We start from the raw sequence: 20,089 nt of genomic DNA, 5'->3' as shown, positions 1-20,089 counted from the left end.
TCCAGCAATTAGCAGGATGTCTCTAAATGCGTACACGCCGTTCTTTTTCTGGCCTGTTAATAGTGACACTTTTAATGCTCTGGGGAGTTTTGAAATACACAGCTGTATTAATGCGGATTGACTGTATGGCTCATTGAGGTATTGGTTTTGTTCAACAATATATTCGAAAAATTGTGTGATTGTTGGGAAAGTAGAATTCTCGAAATTTGGTAGACTAATTAGCAGATCTTTAATGCTACTCTGTGTGGTATCTGATCAATATGCTGCTAGAAATGCTTCCTGGAATGCTTCTACTGAAAAACACTGTCTATCAATTGGTCGTATTCTTCTCGATGGTTCCCCATCAAGAAAATTAATAATAAATTCTAGCTTATGTTGAACTGGCCATGACGGTGGGAGTGCCACATTGAATTGTTGGATCCAGTCCAGTGGATGTATTTGCGTCCTGTCGTTTTTAAACATTTTAAACTTTCTCACTGAAAGGAAATGCTTGTGGTCGAAACCGTCATGTCTTTGTGCGTAATTATTTTCGTAATGTTGGGAATATGAATTTATGTATCTTTCTGCCTGGTTAAGATCTCTTACTCTCTGAAGTCTACCGAATTATACGTATTGTGCATCTGAGGCATGTCGTAATGGTGTATGTTCTGTTGGAATTGATTGTTTGCAGTTTTTCTTGTGTGTCAGCTATCCTTTGCTGTAAAGAATTGATTTTCGTATGTAACAAATTATTACGTGATTCTAGGTCTGTGATTGTTCGTTGCACATTTGTAATTTGCGTATCTTTACTATTAGAAATCTGTTGAACTGAGACTGTTGTAGTATCATCTGATTTACTGTCATTGGTAGTATCTAACAGGTCTATTCTTGTGGTGGGTTCGTTGCTCTTTTCTGTCAATTCGTTTCGTAATTAACCACAATTATTTCCAACATGACAAATATTAATTATTCCTACTTAATCCTATTAATAAAATATAAATATCTTTCATAAATTGTGGTTTGACAATAGACAATAGAAATATACACGTCTTACAAAGATGATACTCAAACATAATAGGAACTTGCGGAAAAATTGAATGTGACGGAGGAAGCCGTTTCTCTTCGGCTTAAAACAATGGGCACGGTGCAGAAAGTGGGAATATGGTTCCACATGAACTGAATGCAAACCAGCAAGCAAATCGAAAGACGACTTGTGAAATGCTGTTCGCCAGATACAAAAGAAAGCCGTTTCTCCATCGAATAGTGACAGGTGATGAAAAATGGTACCTAACCGTCGTAAACCAAGGGTGAAACCAGGCAAACTATCAACATCCACTGCAAGACAAAATGCCTTTGGAAAGAAGACAATGGTCCGGGTTTTGTGGTATCAGAAGGGTGTCTCCTATTATGAGCTGCTAAAACCTGGTGAAATCGTTAACGCTGATCGCTGCCAACAGCAAATGATCGATTTAAAACGAGCACTACATGAAAAACGACCGAAATATGGAAAAATGCAACACAAAGCCATATTACTCCATGATAACGCCCCGTCACACACACAGCAAAACTGGTCAGGGGAACGAACGTGGCGTTCTGTTGCTTAATACCAGAGCATGCTGCTTATTCTCCAGACTTGGCACCGTCCGATTATCATCTATCTGCATCACTGGGACACGCTGTCGCTGAACAACGCTTCAATTCGTATGAAAATGTACGAAAACGGCTCGCTGACTGGTTCGCTTCAAAAGAAGAACTGTTTTTTTGGCGTGGCATTCATAGCCCGCCGGAGAGGTGAATGAAATGTATAAATAGCAACGGAGATTATTTTGAATAAAATATTGTTAATCAGTTTCAGACAACAGACGTGTAATTATTGCAACCAAATTCCGGTTTCAAGCTTCTACACCTGATACAGCAAATTTCCTTTTGTTGTCCTTGGCATAAACAACTTATACAAGTAAAACTGTCTTTGTCTTCAGTTTTTTTTGTCTCGAATGTCTTCCTGAAGTCCTTGTCTAGGAAAACGGACCAAAATTCACCTCAGCCGGTTTTCAATAAGTTTTGCCGACAATGGCATACACCAAGTTCCTTTTCACCCTCGGTCTAACGGTGATGCTGACCGGTTCATTAGAAAGTTCAAGAGTGATATAGGAACCTCTACTTCTCCAACACATGGGAGCAAGCCTTATAGATTGTTTTATCCTCCTACCGCTCGTTGCCACGAGACGAAAAGTTGACGATAGAAATACAATCAAAATAAGTTTTACATCGCCCCAGTTCCCAGAACTCCTGAGGATAGACATTGACTGTGGTTATCACAGACACAGTCCCTTTGACTCTTCAGAGATGCCACTAAACCCGCCCAAAGATGTAACAACCGTGCATGAGTAGCGTTTATTAGACGGAGGGGTCCGACAGCCGATCAGATCCAGTCATTCGACCAGGAGGGAGGTACACGGCTCGTGTTGTCTGTAGTTCAAGCATGCCTAGACGGTCAATACCGCTTTTCGAACGCGCCCGCATTGTTACTTTGTGCCAGGAAGGGCTGTCAACAAGGGAAGTGTCCAGGCGTCTAGGAGTGAACCAAAGCGATGTTGTTCGGACATGGAGGAGATACAGAGGGACAGGAACTGTCGATAATATGCCTCGCTCAGGCCGCCCAAGGACTACTACTGCTGCGGATGACTGCTACCTACGGGTTATGGCTCGGAGGAACCATGACAGCAACGCCACCATGTTGAATAATAGTCCGCAGCTCGTGGTCGTGCGGTAGCGTTCTCGCTTCCCACGCCCGGGTTCCCGGGTTCGATTCCCGGCGGGGTCAGGGATTTTCTCTGCCTCGTGATGACTGGATGTTGTGTGCTGTCCTTAGGTTAGTTAGGTTTAAGTAGTTCTAAGTTCTAGGGGACTGATGACCATAGATGTTAAGTCCCATAGTGCTCAGAGCCATTTGAACCATTTTTTTGTTGTTGAATAATACAATTCGTGCAGCCACAGGACATTGTGGTTCGACTCAAACTGTGTGCAATAGGTTGCATGTTGCGCAACTTCACTCCCGTCGTCTATGGCGAGGTCCATCGTTGGAACGACGACACCATGCAGCGCGGTACAGATGGGACCAACAACGTGCTTATTGGACCGCTCAGGATTGGCATCATGTCCTCTTCACGAGTGTCGCATATGCCTTCAACCAGACAATCGTCGGAGACGTGTTAGGAGGCAACCCGGTCAAGCTGAACGCCTTAGACACACTGAGCAGCGAGTGCAGCAAGGAAGGGGTTCCCTGCCGTTTTGGGGTGGCATAATGTAGCGCCGACGTAAGCCGCTGGTGCTCATGGAAGACGCCGTAACGGCTGTACAATACATGAATGCCATCCTTGGACCGATAGTGCAACCATATCGGCAGCATATTGGCGAGGCATATTCGTCTTCATGGACGACAATTCGCGCCTCCATCGTGCACATCTTGTGAATGACTTCCTTCTGGATAACGACATCGCTCGACTAGAGTGGCCAGCATGTTCTCCAGGCGTGAATCCTATCGAACATGCCTGGGATAGATTGAAAAGTGCTATTTCTGGACGACGTGACCAACCAGTCACTGAGAGGTATCTATGCCGAATCGCCGTTGAGAACAGGGACAATCTGGTCCAACAGTGCCTTGGTGAACTTGTCGACAATATGCCACGACGAAAACAGGCATGAATTAATGCAAGATGACGTGCTATTGGATATTAAAGGTACCGGTGTGTACAACAATCTGGATCACCATCTCTGAATGTGTCGCTGTATGTGGTACAACATGCAATGTGTGGTTTTCAGGAGCAATAAAAAGGGTGGAAATGATGTTTATGTTGATGTCTACTTCAGTTTTCTGTACATATTCGGGAACTCTCGGAACCGAGATGATGCAAAACTTTTTTTTTATGTATGTATGACACAATCGTCGTCACCATACCATGTTGCATCTTCTGTGGTCGGCGCGCAAACAACTAGTTCCACTGGATCCGACAACGTTTCAGCACCAGCACGAATTTTGTTTGAAGCTTTTGGGAAGAAACAGCTTTGGCAGCATGGTGTCGTCACCAAAACCTTGCGTAGTTCCTCTTACAATTTTCAAGTTTGTCCTGGGCTGCTCCAACGTCATCAGAACCAACTGCAACGCTCTTATGTCATTGATTCTGCCACACAATTTTTGTGCACAGACGCAGCACGCCGCCTGGGTTCGCAACAGCAGTCATCTCCATCTGTCGGGGGTCGGCGCTGTTGAAAAGGTGTCTACGTCTGCATTCAAGAATGCCCCACGACCGCCCTCTTGTGACACAGCACTAACGAGTACGCAGCGGAAGTTATTGGCCAGTGACGGGGGGGGGGGGGGGGGGGGAGGAATGAGATTGTCGTCCCAAGAACAAGGTCGCCTGTCAAAGATGGCACTTCAAGACGGAACCACAAAGACAGTCACTGTCTGACACAGTAAATAAAGCGAGACGTCGGCGTGAGCACAATACCCCACACACCAGCGCCGCAGATACGACTCTGTATCAATCGCATACGATGAGAGCACTTTCTTTGTTGGATAAAGCAGATCAAAGTTGTACTCGAAGTCATAACAGTGAAGCAGCGTTATGGTCAGCTGTACACTGATGTAAGACTACCATTTTACGTACAATGAAGCGCCAAAGAAACTGGTATAGGTATGCGTATTCAAATACAGAGGCCAAATAAGGCGCTGCGGTCGGCAACGCCTATGTAAGACAAGTGTCTGGCGCAGTTGTTACATCGCTCACTGCTGCTACAATGGCAGGTTATCAAGATTTAAACGAGTTAAGGTGGGAGTACGAGCGATGGAACACAACATCTTCGAGGTAGCAATGAAGTGGACATTTCTCCATACGACCATTTCACGAGTGTACCGTGAATGCCAGGAATCCGGTAAAACAACAAATCTCCGACATAGCTGCGGCCGGAAAAAGATCCTGCATGAACGGGACCAACGTCAACTGAAGAGAGTCGTTCAACGTGACGGAAGTGTAACCCTTCCGCAAATTGCAGCAGATTTCAATTCTGGATCATCAACAAGTGTCAGCATGTGAACCATTCAACGAGACAATCTTCGATGTGGGCTTTCGGAGGCGAAGGCCTACTCGTGTACCCTTGATGACTGCACGACACAAGCTTGGTCCCGTCAACACCGACATTAGACATATTGCCTGGTCGGGCGAGTCTCATTTCAAATTGTATCGAGCAGATGGACGTGTACTGATATGGAGACAACCTCATGAATCCATGGACTCTGCATGTCAGCAAGAGACTGTTCAAGCTGGTGGAGGCTCTGTAATGGTATGGGGCGAATGGAGATGGAGTGATATATGGAGTGATATGGGACCCCTGATACGTCTAGATACGACGCTGACAGGTGACACGTACGTGAGCATCCTGTCTTATCACCGGCAACCATTTATGTCCATTGTGTATTCCAACGGACTTGGCAACTCCAACAGGACAATGCCACACCACACACGTTCAGAATTGCCACAGGGGGGGGGGGGGTTTAGAAGCGCTCTTCTGTGTTTAAGCTCTTCCGTCGCCCACCATGCTAACTAGACATGAACATTATTGAGCACGTCTGGGTTGCCTTACACCGTGCTGTTCAGAAGAGACATCCACGCCCTCGTACTCTTACCGATTTAGGGACAGCCCTGCAGGATTAATGGTGTCATTTCCCTCCAGCACCACTTCAACACGTCGTGTTGGGGAACTTGTGCGTGCTCGCGGGGGCCCTACACGGTATAGGGTAGGTGTATCAGTTTCTTTGGCTCTTCATTGTTAATGCTGGTGTAATAATTCATTACGTCACGATCGCAAAGAACGGAATATGTAAAACATGTTGTCGTGGATATGCACTGTAACAGGCGTGGGGAGACGAAAATTTAGTACAGCATAGCATAAGAAGAAAGAAGACAGATGCCATCCAAATTGAGATAAATATGCTTCATATAAACAAAAAGGAGTAATATGTTTACTGATTAGAAAAGATCAGTCTACTTTTTAATCGTTCTCCTGACTTCTGTAAGTAGCAGTGCCTTCCTGTAATGTTCTGTAAAAAGTGCAGGACAAAAATTACCGAAAGAAACAATAACAATGAATAAAACTATTTACACGAGAATGTACTTTACCGTGACGAAACAGGAAGTGATTGGTCTGGACTGATCGGTGGTTGATCATAATTCGATAACTATAAGAATATGAGAGATAATTTGTGTAGCAACCATGTTATAGCGTTGAGCAGGTCTTTCATGATACACTTTTAAATTTTTCCGTGCACTTTCCACGTGTGTCGGATTTGCGTAGCGTTAGCCTTGTCTGCCAACAAATCATTCAAGGATCACAGACTGGAAAGATGTGCATTAGGCTTGAATGAAAACATGAAATCGGGCGGGGCTGTGCTTCATGACAGCAGTGTTAAAGAGGTAGTTCAAGGAACACAAAGATGCATCCCACTTAGTATGGTCGTCGTGACAGAGTGATGAGAGCTGCGCGTAAGTTCCGATGATTCGGGTAGTAAGCTGTTGTAGTACCATGTGCTATTCCCATCTCTGACGTAAACATGGTATCAGTATCTAAAACTAGGTTTCTGCACGGCTCAGACATTCCAAAAATATCCTTCAAACATTTGATAGTGGTGGGCACTTTGCCGTTCCTCGTGTGGAGTATCCAACAAATGTGCTCACATGCATCGTCGCAAACGAGCTCGAATCTGTTCCCCTCTTTTAACGTAGAAAACGGACATAAAGTGTATTCTTGTGTACTGGGGCCTGAACAGTGTAGGCGGACAGTAAACCCTGTCAGATCTTCTACACCAGTTTACTAAGGCAAAAAGTCTTACAGGGCTTTACCACCTACTGGATCCACTTGTGCATCTCCATCCAAAAAGTATAGTTCTCAGGGATCTTCATTCTGGTCTTAAAAATAACTATCTGCTCTCTTCCAGGTGTTTCATGATAGTACATAAATAAGCAAGGTACCACCAGTTCGGATGGTAAAACAGTTTTATTTCTGAGCTGTCCCCAGGCCAGATAACCCAAGACATTCCCCTCATAGCGTAAGGCTTGACACGTCTCCCATTTTCAAACGCTCTTTAGTGGGAGCCAATTAGGGGTCTGTGTCTTGTTTCTGGGCAACTTTCTCAAAAAATGAGAGAAAGCCCCATCGAAATCGGGCACAGCACATCACATGGTTCGATACCAGTCACCTGGGCCTGTTCGTTTTCCCGTATAAGTCCCTCGCTGTTTTCGCCGACAATGCGCCTCAGACCCTCCGCGACAATGTCCCTCGAATGACACGTGGTATTGTGCGGTGTCGACTGAGGACCGATCATACACCTAGGATGCACAAAACCAAACGCTGATGCCCAGCAGAATGAGGAACCACCCCAAATGATTACGCAAGTTACCTGAAAACAAGGGTACTTTTTTTAAATACTTATGGGACTTAACTGCTATGGTCATCAGTCCGTAAGCTTACACACTACTTAACCTAAATTATCCTAAGGAAAAACACACATACCCATGCCCGAGGGAGGACTCGAACCTCCGCCGGGACCAGCCACACAGTCCATGACTGCAGCGCCCTAGACCGCTCGGCTAATCCTGCGCAGCAATGTTAATAAGGGGGCCCAGTTAAGCATGTAACAGGAGTAAACCATACCACTCACATAGTCATTTTAATGGAGGACGGATCTGCTATCTATGAATGGAAATAAATGCACTGTATAATTAAAGGATTTATTGACTTTGGGCATGGAGGTTACCATATTAAGTCTTAAAAAGAACCATTAATAATCGGACAAGGAAATACATCTCGAAGTATAACCTTGCCATAGGTGGTTAAGGAGGATAAAATACAGTTAGTTACGTAATAACTCATGGGCACGGCCGATGACTACATAGGTTGTCAATTACACCAGAAAGTACACAAAAAGATAGGAACGAACACCATGAGCGTGGCAACATGCGCGTTGAGAGCAATACTACAGATGCATGACTTTACACTGATATGCCAGGACTTTATGACAGTCCACCCAATAGCCGGCATGTCCACCTTTGGCAGGGATAACAGCGGGGACGTATCATGGCATGGAAGCAGTGAGATCTTGGTACGTCGCTAGGGGGAGATGACAAACACATCCGCACACACGAGTCGCCTAATCCCCGTAAACTCCGGGGAAGTGGGCAATGAGCTATGATGTCACAGTCAATCACATCCCAAACGTCCTCGATGGGGTTCAGATTTGGAAAGTTAGGGGGCCAGGAAATCCACTGGAACTCGCTACTATGATCCCTGAACCACTCAATCAGACTCATGGCCTTGTGACATGGCACATAATCTTGTTGAAAAATGCCACTGCCGTTGGGAAAAATGATCGTCATGAAGGAGTGTACGAGGTCTGCAACCAGTGTACGATACTCCTTGGTCGTCATGGTGCCCTGCATGCGCTCCACTGCACCCATGGATGCCCACGCGAATGTTCCCCAGAGCATAATGGAGCCGCCGCAGGTTGTCTCCGTCGCGCAGTACAAGTGTCAAGGAGCTATTCCCCTGAAAGACCAAAAATTCGTGCTTTCCCATGGGCATGACGAAGAAGGTATCGAGATTCATCAGATCATATAACGCTCTGCCACTGAGACAATGTCTAGTGCCGATGGTCACGTCTCCAATTCTGTCGTAATTGACAATTTCGCACATGGGTCGTCAGCTGCGGAGGCCGATCGTTATGCACTACCCAGCATTAACGTCTAATGTTAGTTCCGCCACAATTCGCCACCTGTCCTGTTTTACGAGTCTGCCCAGCCTACGACATCTGCAGTGAGGGGTGGCCGCCGAACGACGTCTGGACGTGGTTTCACCCTGATTTCGCCACTTGTTGAAGACACTCACCACAGGACTCTTCGAACACCCGACAAATCGCGCAGTTTCGGAAATACTCACGCCGAACCTCCCGGCCATCACAATCTGCCCTCGATCAAACTCCGATAGATCGCACGTCTTCTCCATTCTGCACACGGACAGCACGCTCACTGATACTAAATGCACAGTGCGTGTCTCTTACCAGCAATCATTCCTCGCCAGGAGACGTTGCTATAGCCTGGAATGGTTTATGCGATTGTAAATCGGTGGTCGTAATGTACTAGATGGTCGGAGTAAGAACACAATATCATCCCTTGAGAGGAGCGAGTTAGATTCGTCTCCAATCTATTTCGGCTGGTTTGACGATGTACCACCTTAAAAGTTGTTCAGTGCCTACATAAACAGACTGGCAGCAGTAATGGCTAGATGATATGATTTCACCCCTTCTTCAGTACTTACAGATGAAGTACAGACATCTTTCCTTCTGAAGGAACGCTTCTCTCCTCAACCATGTCTCCTTCCCGAAGCCTAAAGCAAAGACATCACTGAACGAAAACTTAATAACCTGTCAAGGAATGAGTTCTAGAAAAGCTGCACTGTAATATGTGTCCGAGGAAGCGGCCACTTAGATGCTGATACTTGAGCATAGAAGCGGATGACGGCATCGTCCATCTGCTGCGCCCATATACAAATGCGGTCTAAGAGGCGTGACACACATACTTCGCACCCCGCTATCATACGGTCCGCGTCACTCAAACGCCGGCTTACACGCTGCCTCGGGTGACGTCACCGCCAGGCTGCTACTAAACGCATGTTAGAAAGTTAACTCGCGAGAACTGTAGACCGAACTGGATCGTTTAAAAGACACACTTCGAACCCAGCTATCACTCTGTCCGCGTCAGTCAATCGTCGGCTTTCGCGCTGCCGGTTGCTGTTGCTAAATGCGTGTTTTCGGTACAAATGGGACTCGCGAGGACTGTACACCGTCCTGGATCGCTTAGATTTCGCGGAAGTAACTGTTTGTGTGCCGCCCACCACGTTGACAAAACCGCGTGGCAAGTGGTGAGACTACTTTCCTCTTTTGTGGCGAGCAGTTAAAAAAAATGGCTCTGCGCACTATGCGACTTAACTTCTGAGGTCATCAGTCGCCTAGAACTTAGAACTAATTAAACCTAACTAACCTAAGGACATCACACACATCCATGCACGAGGCAGGATTCGAACCTGCGACCGTAGCGGTCGCTTGGTTCCAAATTGTAGCGCCTAGAACCACATGGCCTCTCGGGCCGGCGAGCAGTTAACTTGAATTATTAGATGCCGGGGAGAAAGACCATTTACTGGGAACTTACCCTAAACGTCGTCTCTGAACTGCTCATAGTTCTGTTTACGATAGAGATCAGGAATATTACTACGTTGTGCGTGTGAATTTTTATCAAATATATCAATCAGTTAGAACTCAAAACTTTCATTCATAACCATAGTTCCTGATCCCGTTGAGTAAAATGAATGAAACGCCGTGTGACTAGTGCGTCCCGTCAGGTAAACCGTTCGCCTGGTGCAAGTCGATCGAGTTGACGCGACTTCGGCGACGTGCGTGTCGAAATGATGGATCTTGCCGTTGGTGGGGAGGCTTGCGTGCCTCAACGATACAGATAGCCGTACCGTTGGTGCAACCACAACGGAGGGGTACCTGTTGAGAGGCCAGACAAACGTGTGGTTCCGGATGAGTGGCAACAGCCTTTTCAGTAGTTGCAGGGGCAACAGTCTGGATGATTGAGTGACCTGGCCTTCTAACACTAACCAAATCGGCCTTGCTGTGATGGTACTGCGAGCGGCTGAAAGCAAGGGGAAACTACAGCTGTAATTTTTCCCGAGGGCATGTAGCTTTACTGTATGGTTAAATGATGATGGCGTCCTCTTGGGTAAAATATTCCGGAGGTAAAATAGTCCCCCATTCGGATCTCCGGGCGGGGACTACTCAAGAGGACGTCGTTAAAAGGAGAAAGAAAACTGGCGTTCTACGGATCGGAGTGTGGAATGTCAGATCACTTAATCGGGCTGGTAGGCTAGAAAATTTGTAAAGGGAAATGGATAAATTAAAGTTAGATATAGTGGGCATTAGTGAAGTTCGGTGGAAGGAGGAACAAGACTTTTGGTCAGGCGAATACAGGGTTATAAATACAAAATCCAATAGGGGTAATGCAGGAGTAGGTTTAATAATGAATAGAAAAAATAGGAGTGCCGGTAAGCTACTAAAAAGAGCATAGTGAACGCATTATTGTGGCCAAGATAGATACGAAGCCCACACCTACTACAGTAGTACAAGTTTATATGCCAACTAGCTCTGCAGACGACGAAGAAATTGAAGAAATGTATGATAAAATAAAAGAAATTATTCAGTTAGTGAAGGGAGACGAAACTTTAATAGTCATGGGTGACTGGAATTCGGTAGTAGGAAAAGGGAGAGACGGAAACATAGTAGGTGAATATGGATTGGGGGTAAGAAATGAAAGAGGAAGCCGCCTGGTAGAATTTTGCACAGAGCATAACGTAATCATAGCTAACACTTGGTTCAAGAATCATAAAAGAAGGCTGTATTCATGGAAGAAGCCTGGAGACACTGACAGGTTTGAGATAGATTATATAATGGTAAGACAGAGATTTAGGAACAAGGTTTTAAATTGTAAGACATTTCCTGGGGCAGATGTGGACTCTGACCACAATCTGTTGGTTATGAACTGTAGATTAAATCTGAAGAAACTGCAAAAAGGTGGGAATTTAAGGAGGTGGGACCTGGATAAACTGAAAGAACCAGAGGTTCTGCAGAGTTTCAGGGAGAGCATAAGGGAACAATTGACAGGAATGAGGGAAAGAAATACAGGAAAAGAAGAATGGGTAGCTGTGAGGGATGAAGTAGTGAAAGCAGCAGAGGATGAAGTAGGTAAAAAGTCGAGGGCTAGTAGAAATCCTTGGGAAACAGAAGATATTTTGAATTTAATTTATGAAAGGAGAAAATATAAAAATGCAGTAAATGAAGCAGGCAAAAAGAAATAAAAACGTCTCAAAAATGAGATCGACAGGAAGTGCAAAATGGCTAAGCAGGCATGGCTAGAGGACAAATGTAAGGATGTAGAGGCTTATCTCACTAGGGGTAAGATAGATACCGTCTACAGGACAATTAAAGAGACTTTTCGAGAAAGGAGAACCACTTGTATCGATATCAAGAGTTCAGATGGAAAGCCAGTTCTAAGCAAAGAAGGGAAATCAGAAAGGTGGAAGGAGTATATAGAGGGTCTATACAAGGCGATGTACTTGAGGACAATATTATGGAGTTGGAAGAGGATGTAAATGAAGATGAAATGGGAGACATGATACTGCATGAAGAGTTTGACAGAGCACTGAAAGACCTGAGTTGAAACAAGGCCCCGGGAGTAGACAACATTCCATTAGAGCTACTGACAGCCGTGGGAGAGCCAGTCCTGACAAAACTCTACCATCTGGTGAGCAAGATGTATGAGACAGGCGAAATAACCTCAGACTTCAAGAAGAATATAAAAATTCCAATCCCAATCAAAGCAGGTATTGACAGATGTGAAAGTTACTGAACTATCAGTTTAATAAATCACGGCTGCAAAATACTAATACGAATTCTTTACATACTAATGGAAAAACTAGTAGAAGCTGACCTCGGGCAAGATCTGTTTGGATTCCATAGAAATATTCGATCGCGTGAGGCAACACTAACCTTACTGTCTTAGAAGCTAGATTAAGGAAAGGCAAATCTACGTTTCTAGCATGTGTAGACTTAGAGAAAGCTTTTGACAATGTTGACTGGAATACTCTCTTTCAAATTCTAAAGGTGGCAGGGGTAAAATACAGGGAGCGAAAGGCTATTTACAATTTGTACAGAAACCAGATGGCAGTTATAAAAGTGGAGCGACATGAAAGGGAAGCTGTGGTTGGGAAGGGAGTAAGACGGAGTTGTAGCCTATCCCCGATGTTATTCAATCTGTATATTGAGCAAGCAGTGAAGGAAACAAAATAAAAATTCGGAGTAGGTATTAAAATCCATGGAGAAGAAATAAAAACTTTGAGGTTCGCTGATGACATTGTAATTCTGTCAGAGACAGCAAAGGACTGAATAGCAGTTGAACGGAATGGATAGTGTCTTGAAAGGAGGACATAAGATGTATATCAACAAAAGCAAAACGAGGATAATGGAATGTCGTCGAATTAAGTAGGGTGATGCTGACGGAATTAGATTAGGAAATGAGACACTTAAAGTAGTAAAGGAGTTTTGCTATTTGGGGAGCAAAATAACTGATAATGGTCGAAGTAGAGAGGATATAAAATGTAGACTGGCAATGGCAAGGAAAGTGTTTCTGAAGAATAGAAATTTGTTAACATCGAGTATAGACTTAAGTGTCGGGAAGTCGTTTCGGAAAGTATTTGTATGGAGTGTTGCCATGTGTGGACGTGAAACATGGACGATAAATAGTTTCGACAAGAAGAGAATAGAAGATTTCAAAATGTGGTGCTACAGAAGAATGCTGAAGATTAGATGGTTAGATCACATAACTAATGAGGAAGTATTGAATAGAATTGGGGAGAAGAGGAGTTTGTGGCGCAACTTGATAAAAAGTAGGGACCTTTTAGTAGGACATGTTCTGACGCATCAAGGGATCACAAATTTAGTATTGGAGGGCAGCGTGGAGGGTAAAAATCGTAAAGGGAGACCAAGAGATGAATACACCAAACAGATTCAGGAGGATGTAGGTGCAGTATGTAATGGGAGATGAAGAAACTTGCACAGGATAGAGTAGCATGGAGAGCTGCATCAAACCAGTCTCAGGACTGTGGACCACAACAACAACAACAACAACAAGGACAACACAACATCCAGTCCTTGAGCGCAGAAAATCTCCGACTCAGCCGGGAAGCGAACCCGGGACGTTAGGTATGACATTCCGTCGCTCTGACCACTCAGCCACCAAGGGCGGACATCCCGTTGATAAATAGAGAGTAGAAACATTTCTTTCAGTGAGTACAAGAAGAATGTGGACTTGCAGACTAGAAATTACGGTCAGTATGTTCTCTTTCGCTTTCTGGTCGACCGCAAAAATAGTTTTCAGACTTTAGTAAAAGACGACAACGAATACAACAAATACAATATCTCTCTGTTATAATATATTAAACCCGCCACCCCACACTCAGGTGACCTAAGCGTATTTTAAATTTCTCTAAGGTAAATGAAATGGCCAAAACCTCAAGTTTGTTCGCCGAATACTTAGCTTCCAGTGGGAAAAGCCCTGAGAAGCAAAGCCATCAGCTGCCTCCCATTAGCATAATCCTCAAGCAAACCGTGGCCACCCCAACAATCTAAGCGTTCATCTGGACAATGAACTCCTTTTCGCTTTCGGGCACCACCAGAATGGGTGCGCTGACTAGAGCTGTTTTTAGATCTTTAATTGACGCCTGCTGGGAGGGGTCCCACTCAAAACTTTTCTCTTTTTTCCTTGGCTGATTAAGTTGCGTTGTTAACTGAACAAAACTGGACTTCCCTAACATGGGAACAGTGGACTAACGAAAAACAGATCTAATAAAATTATAAACAGCCCACCTGTTGCAATGGATAAAGAAATTCTTTACCTAGGTTTCGACAAATATAAATTTGTCTTCTTCAGAAGGTAACAATTTTACATATCCCTAGTTTGTCATGTTAATACAAAATACCGCATGTAGCTTACAGAGCTCACAACCGACTCATTCAAGTAATGATAAACATAACTGAACTTCAAATCCAAAAAAATCATCTTTAAATAATACAGGGAATACAGCTGCTCCAGTCGAGAACACTAAGGAGCATAGCTGTACTCAAAACACATTCGAGTCAGCTGCAAAGACTGTTTACTGGTTTTGACTCCTCCGGTAATGGTAGTCGTAAATAATCCCTCTTAAGATTAAAAGTGGTGAACTCCGTAGACTTCACGAAAATTAGAAATGCCAATCCTGTAATGAGTTAGATCGCCAAATATTTTCTTATTGAGTGTTTGGTCATCTACCACAGGCTTATCCCTGCCCTGAATTTTCGGAACCAGATAAATGGGAGGCAACTATGGAGACTTTGATACTATAATTACTCCTGCCCTCAGAATTTCATCCACAGAGAACTTTCGTTGCCAATATACGCAATGGCGATAGGTGATACAGACGGTGTCTAGCTGAAACGGTATCACTTAGTTGTATTTTATACTCCCCACACTTACGTGCCCTAACTGGTTAGTGTGAACATCCTTAAAAAATGGTTCAAATGGCTCTGAGCACTATGGGACTTAACCTCTGAGGTCATCAGTCCCCTAGAACTTAGAACTACTTAAACCTAACTAACCTAAGGACATCACACACATCCATGCCCGAGGCAGGATTCGAACCTGCTACCGTAGCGGTCACGCGGTTCCAGACTGTAGCTCCTAGAACCGCTCGACCACCCGGCCAGCTGAACATCCTTAAAGCCTTCGCATAAGTGCTCGAACTGATTCCTTTTTTCAGGGTTCAAATGTCTCAATTCTAATCAGATAGGATTCTACATTATGATTATAAGCATAATGTGTGCACAAACTTGAGCAATAGTCTTACGAAATTCAGTAATGGTAAGAAGCAAAACGAAAGGAAAATTTTTCTCTCCAATCAGGAATTCACGCAACATGGCGAACAAAACTTGCAACCAAAACCACTGGTATGGATACTCCTTCTGTGATCTTGAACTTAAATGAGCATGTAAATTTATAAATATGTAACCTAACTCCCAGATTGACCAACGATGACATTTCGTCTGTAGAACCACATCCCAAATGCTTCGATTCTCTTCTGTTCTACTTTTCCTACAGTCCATGTATCACTACCACACAATATTGTGCTCCAAACGTACATTCTCAGAAATTTCTTCCTCAAATTAAGGTCTATGTTTGATACTAGCAGATGGATCTTGGCCAGGAATGCCCGTTTTGATAGGGCTAGTCCACTTTTGATGTTCTCCTTGCTCCTTCCTTGTTATTTTACTGCCTAGGTAGCAGAATTGCTTAACTTCATGGACTTCGCGGCCATCAGTATTAATGTTAAGTTCCTCGCAGTTCTCATTTCATCTGCTTCTCATTACTTTAGTCTTTCTTCGATTTACTCTCAATCCCTATTATGTACTAAGTAGACTGTTCATTCCATTGAGCAGATTTTGTAATTCATCTTCACTTTCAAAATTCAAATGGCCCTGAGCACTATGGCACATAACATCTGAGGTCATCAGTCCCCTAGAACTTAGAACTACTTAAACCTAACTAACCTAAGGAAATCACAGACATCCATGCCCGAGGCAGGATTCGAACCTGCGACCGTTGCGGTTGCGCGGTTCCAGACTGAAGGGCCTACAACCGCTCGCCCACAGCGGCCGGCTCTTCACTTTCACTGAGGATCGCAATTTCATCAGCGAATCTTGTCACTGATATCCTTACACCTTCAATTTTCATCCCACTCCTAAACCTTTCTTTTATTTTTATCATTGCTTCTTGCATGTACAGATTGAAGAGTAGGGGCGAAAGACCACATGTGTCTTACACCCTTTTCAATCCGAGCACTTCGTACTTGATCTTCCATTCTTGTTATTCCCTCTTTACTCTTGTTGAAACGTGCCCTATTGAAAAATTATATACGTGACTGGGCTTAAACTGACTCACAATATTTTTAGCGCAACGCAATCTGACTTTCAAAAATCCCTACAAAAAAAATGGCCCTGACTAACATTAACCTATGCGTTTCACAAATCGCTTACCAAACAAACATCTTGGTTACTCGAACTACTGCAATACAGCGAGCGCCACTACTGCCAGCACCGAGCGAGGTGGCGCAGTGGTTAGCACACTGGACTCGCATTAGGGAGGACGACGGTTCAATCCCGTCTCCGGCCATCCTGATTTAGGTTTTCCGTAATTTCCCTAAATCGCTTCAGGCAAATGCTGGGATGGTTCCTTTGAAAGGGCACGTCCGATTTTCTTCCCCATCCTTCCCTCACCCGACCTTGCGCTCCGTCTCTCATGACCTCGTTGTCGACGGACGTTAAACACTAATCTCCTCCTCCTCCTCCTCACTACTGCCAGCTAAATAAAAGATTCAAACTACGGAAGGCACTAACTACTGATAGGCATAGTTAGCAAATGAAAGATTTTAATAGAGAACAAACAATGTATTTACCTTAATAGTGTTGAAAAATCATAATATACATAGCAGTTCATGACATCTAGTCTTACAAATTTCAAAACTCCGCCATTTCTCTCCCCACATCCACCACTGCAGGCGGCTCACCTCCAACAGCCGAACGCTATGCGCTGTTAACATCCAGCTGCCCAACACTACAATGGCAGACAACAATGCAAACTAGCCACAGACTGCACACAGCACAGCCAGTGATTTTCATACAGAGCGCTATGTGGCGTTACCAATAAGAAAACCTAAACAGCCCACTTGCATAGCCCCCATGCTCCCCACAAAAAATTTTACAAATTTTTTGGGCACTGGCCGATAATGATTTGATAAAATTTTTCATAATTACAATAACAAAGATATCGAATGCAGACACTTATTAATACAATGTTGGTCAAAAGCCAAAAAGCTAAAAGTCCATAAAGACAGACCTGATCATTCATCACAGTGAAACTGCCGTTTCTTTTCTCAAAGTCTGAGCAGTAAAAGACAATGCACATGGAAGTAGTGGATTTCCATGCAGTCTTGAAGAAGTAGTGTTGTCCTTCCAACGGAAAGACAGTGCTGACTCTTGACATGCTGACAGGTAATGGGCCACAACAGAGCGAATCCACAGCAGAGTCATTCGACGTTTTGAAGAATATTGGTAGGTATGTCATCACAGAGTAGACCCACTGTAGTCCTGGTAGAGATTACGGTATTGGTGGGCCACCAGAGGTGCAGACCCACTGCAGTCCTTGTAGAAATAATGGTATTGGTGAGTCAGCAAAGGTGTAGACCCACTGTAGTCCTTGTAGAAATAATGGTATTAGTGGGTCATCAAAGATGCAGACCCACTGTAGTCCTTGTAGAGATGGCCAGCAGCCATCTGTTGTGACTGTGCAGGTGCACAATCACCATTGATGAGTCTTGCGGATAATATAGCAAGTCCATAAACCATCACTTGTGCACTCACAGTTTTTGAAATCGTCCTTTGAACCAGCAATGCTGTTATCCAGTCCCTTGCTGAATTATTAACACACATGCAAACACTAACAGTCCTTACTTCTCACATATTGTCCATATACTATGACCAACAGAAACGTGTGCAGTGAAATGTAACTTACAAGTTACTTAATTTGATGAACTGGTGTCAATTACAATTTTATAACATAAGAATACAATAACAAAGGTACAAAATACATCATTAAAGAACATAACAATACAGATAACATTTGTAGTACAGGCTTTACAAAAGAATCGAAATAACATATACATCAGTGTTATAGGAATTATGACATAATTAAATACATAAAAGATCAGAATAACTTTTGAAACATCAACTTTACACATGAGCATTAAAACAAAACAGAATAAATAATGTCTAAACATCTTTACAAAGAAAATAACATATTATTAGAAAAATTCTACAACATAACTCTTATTAGCTAAACACATAAAGACAGGAAAAACGCAAATATACAAGAGTACACAAACACATAGGGGGATAACACAATGGAAAGGACAGGGTTCGTTTTCAGTGTAACATTTGATACTGCAGTCCAACCCAAAACTTCATTCCATAGATCTTTCGTCTTATTTCAACATTTGTTTTCACCAAAACATCCTATCCAAGCATGCTTTCTGTATTTATATGTTCACATATTTCATACCTCATTATTTATTTTCCATTATCTTACATCATTTATTTCCAAGAAAATCCTACCTAAACTTGTTGTCTCTAAACCCTACTTTTTTGTTCATATCCTCTTTCAAAATACTTTTTCTTGGCCAAACCATATTCTTATAGCTTCTCAATGCATTTCTTCCAATTCATCACAACTCGTTCTCTTATATAGCCTACCCCATTTTAAGCTAACTTAAATCTACTGAGCTCAGATATATATACTAAGGAACGCGGCAATGCAGCAGCACAAAACAATTAACACAAACAGCAATGATAAAAAAATACAAAAGGCAAAGCAATTGCAATATTTCAACTAATATAAGGCACTGTGCAGCAAACAATAAAAATAAATCCATAGTAAAACTGGCTTAACAGAGTAATACAAAGTGAAATTTAGTAGCACTATGCCTGGCAAACAGCAGCAGCAAATGCAATAACTTACATCTAAACATGACAAAGCTCAAGCAGAAAAAAATATTACACTAAAGACAACAATGCAGACAAGGGAAATGTATATTTACATCGTAATGTCTATGTAATTAAAGTGATGCACCACAAAAACTAATTCTACAAAAAATTACCAAGTACTTGAAAAGAAAATTATATATGCAGTTACGGTTATTAGTCCCTTCTTATTGTTCTTTCCATTCCAAGAGCTCCTTTTTCGAAGAATGTGGATCATAAAGTAATTATTTAATAGATCTGTGGACAGAAAGTGTTCACATTAGCAAATGCATTTAATTTTATTTTACGAAACCAATGCTGCAAGACAGCTGGAAACCAGATATCAAATGAAATAAGCAACTATGTACAAAGTAAAGCATAAAATAATCATTCAGTAGTCATGAGGCATTTCATAAGTTAGTAGAAATTCTCACAATTTTCATAGATAGACACTTGTCCTAATCAGGTGTGCAGATGTAAGAATGTTTCCAAGTTATGAGCGTGTCGTATTTGCGGTGCTTTCTACAAAGCAATGTCAATAGCGAGGTTAATGGCCTCCTTTTTTCTCCACCTGTACCTCTGGAAGGCACACACTAATGGCTTTTTTTTTCCAAGCAACTGTCACGCGGCTGGGTGCTTACAGTGACCTACCTTCCTTACCGAAATATTTACGACATCAGTTTCCGCTACAGTGACAGTTTGATAGAAATAAGATTTCACAGGTCGAAATATTTGCGTTCCAAATCTGTAGAAACAAAATCCTATAAATATAACAGTGTCCAAAAAATTTTCGCCGGCATTGTGATACATTCACGCATTTACACACATTTCATAACTCTTAAA

Source organism: Schistocerca nitens, chromosome 6, assembly GCF_023898315.1.
Source record: "Schistocerca nitens isolate TAMUIC-IGC-003100 chromosome 6, iqSchNite1.1, whole genome shotgun sequence".
Classification (NCBI taxonomy): domain Eukaryota; kingdom Metazoa; phylum Arthropoda; class Insecta; order Orthoptera; family Acrididae; genus Schistocerca; species Schistocerca nitens.
This window is presented reverse-complemented; position numbering follows the sequence as displayed.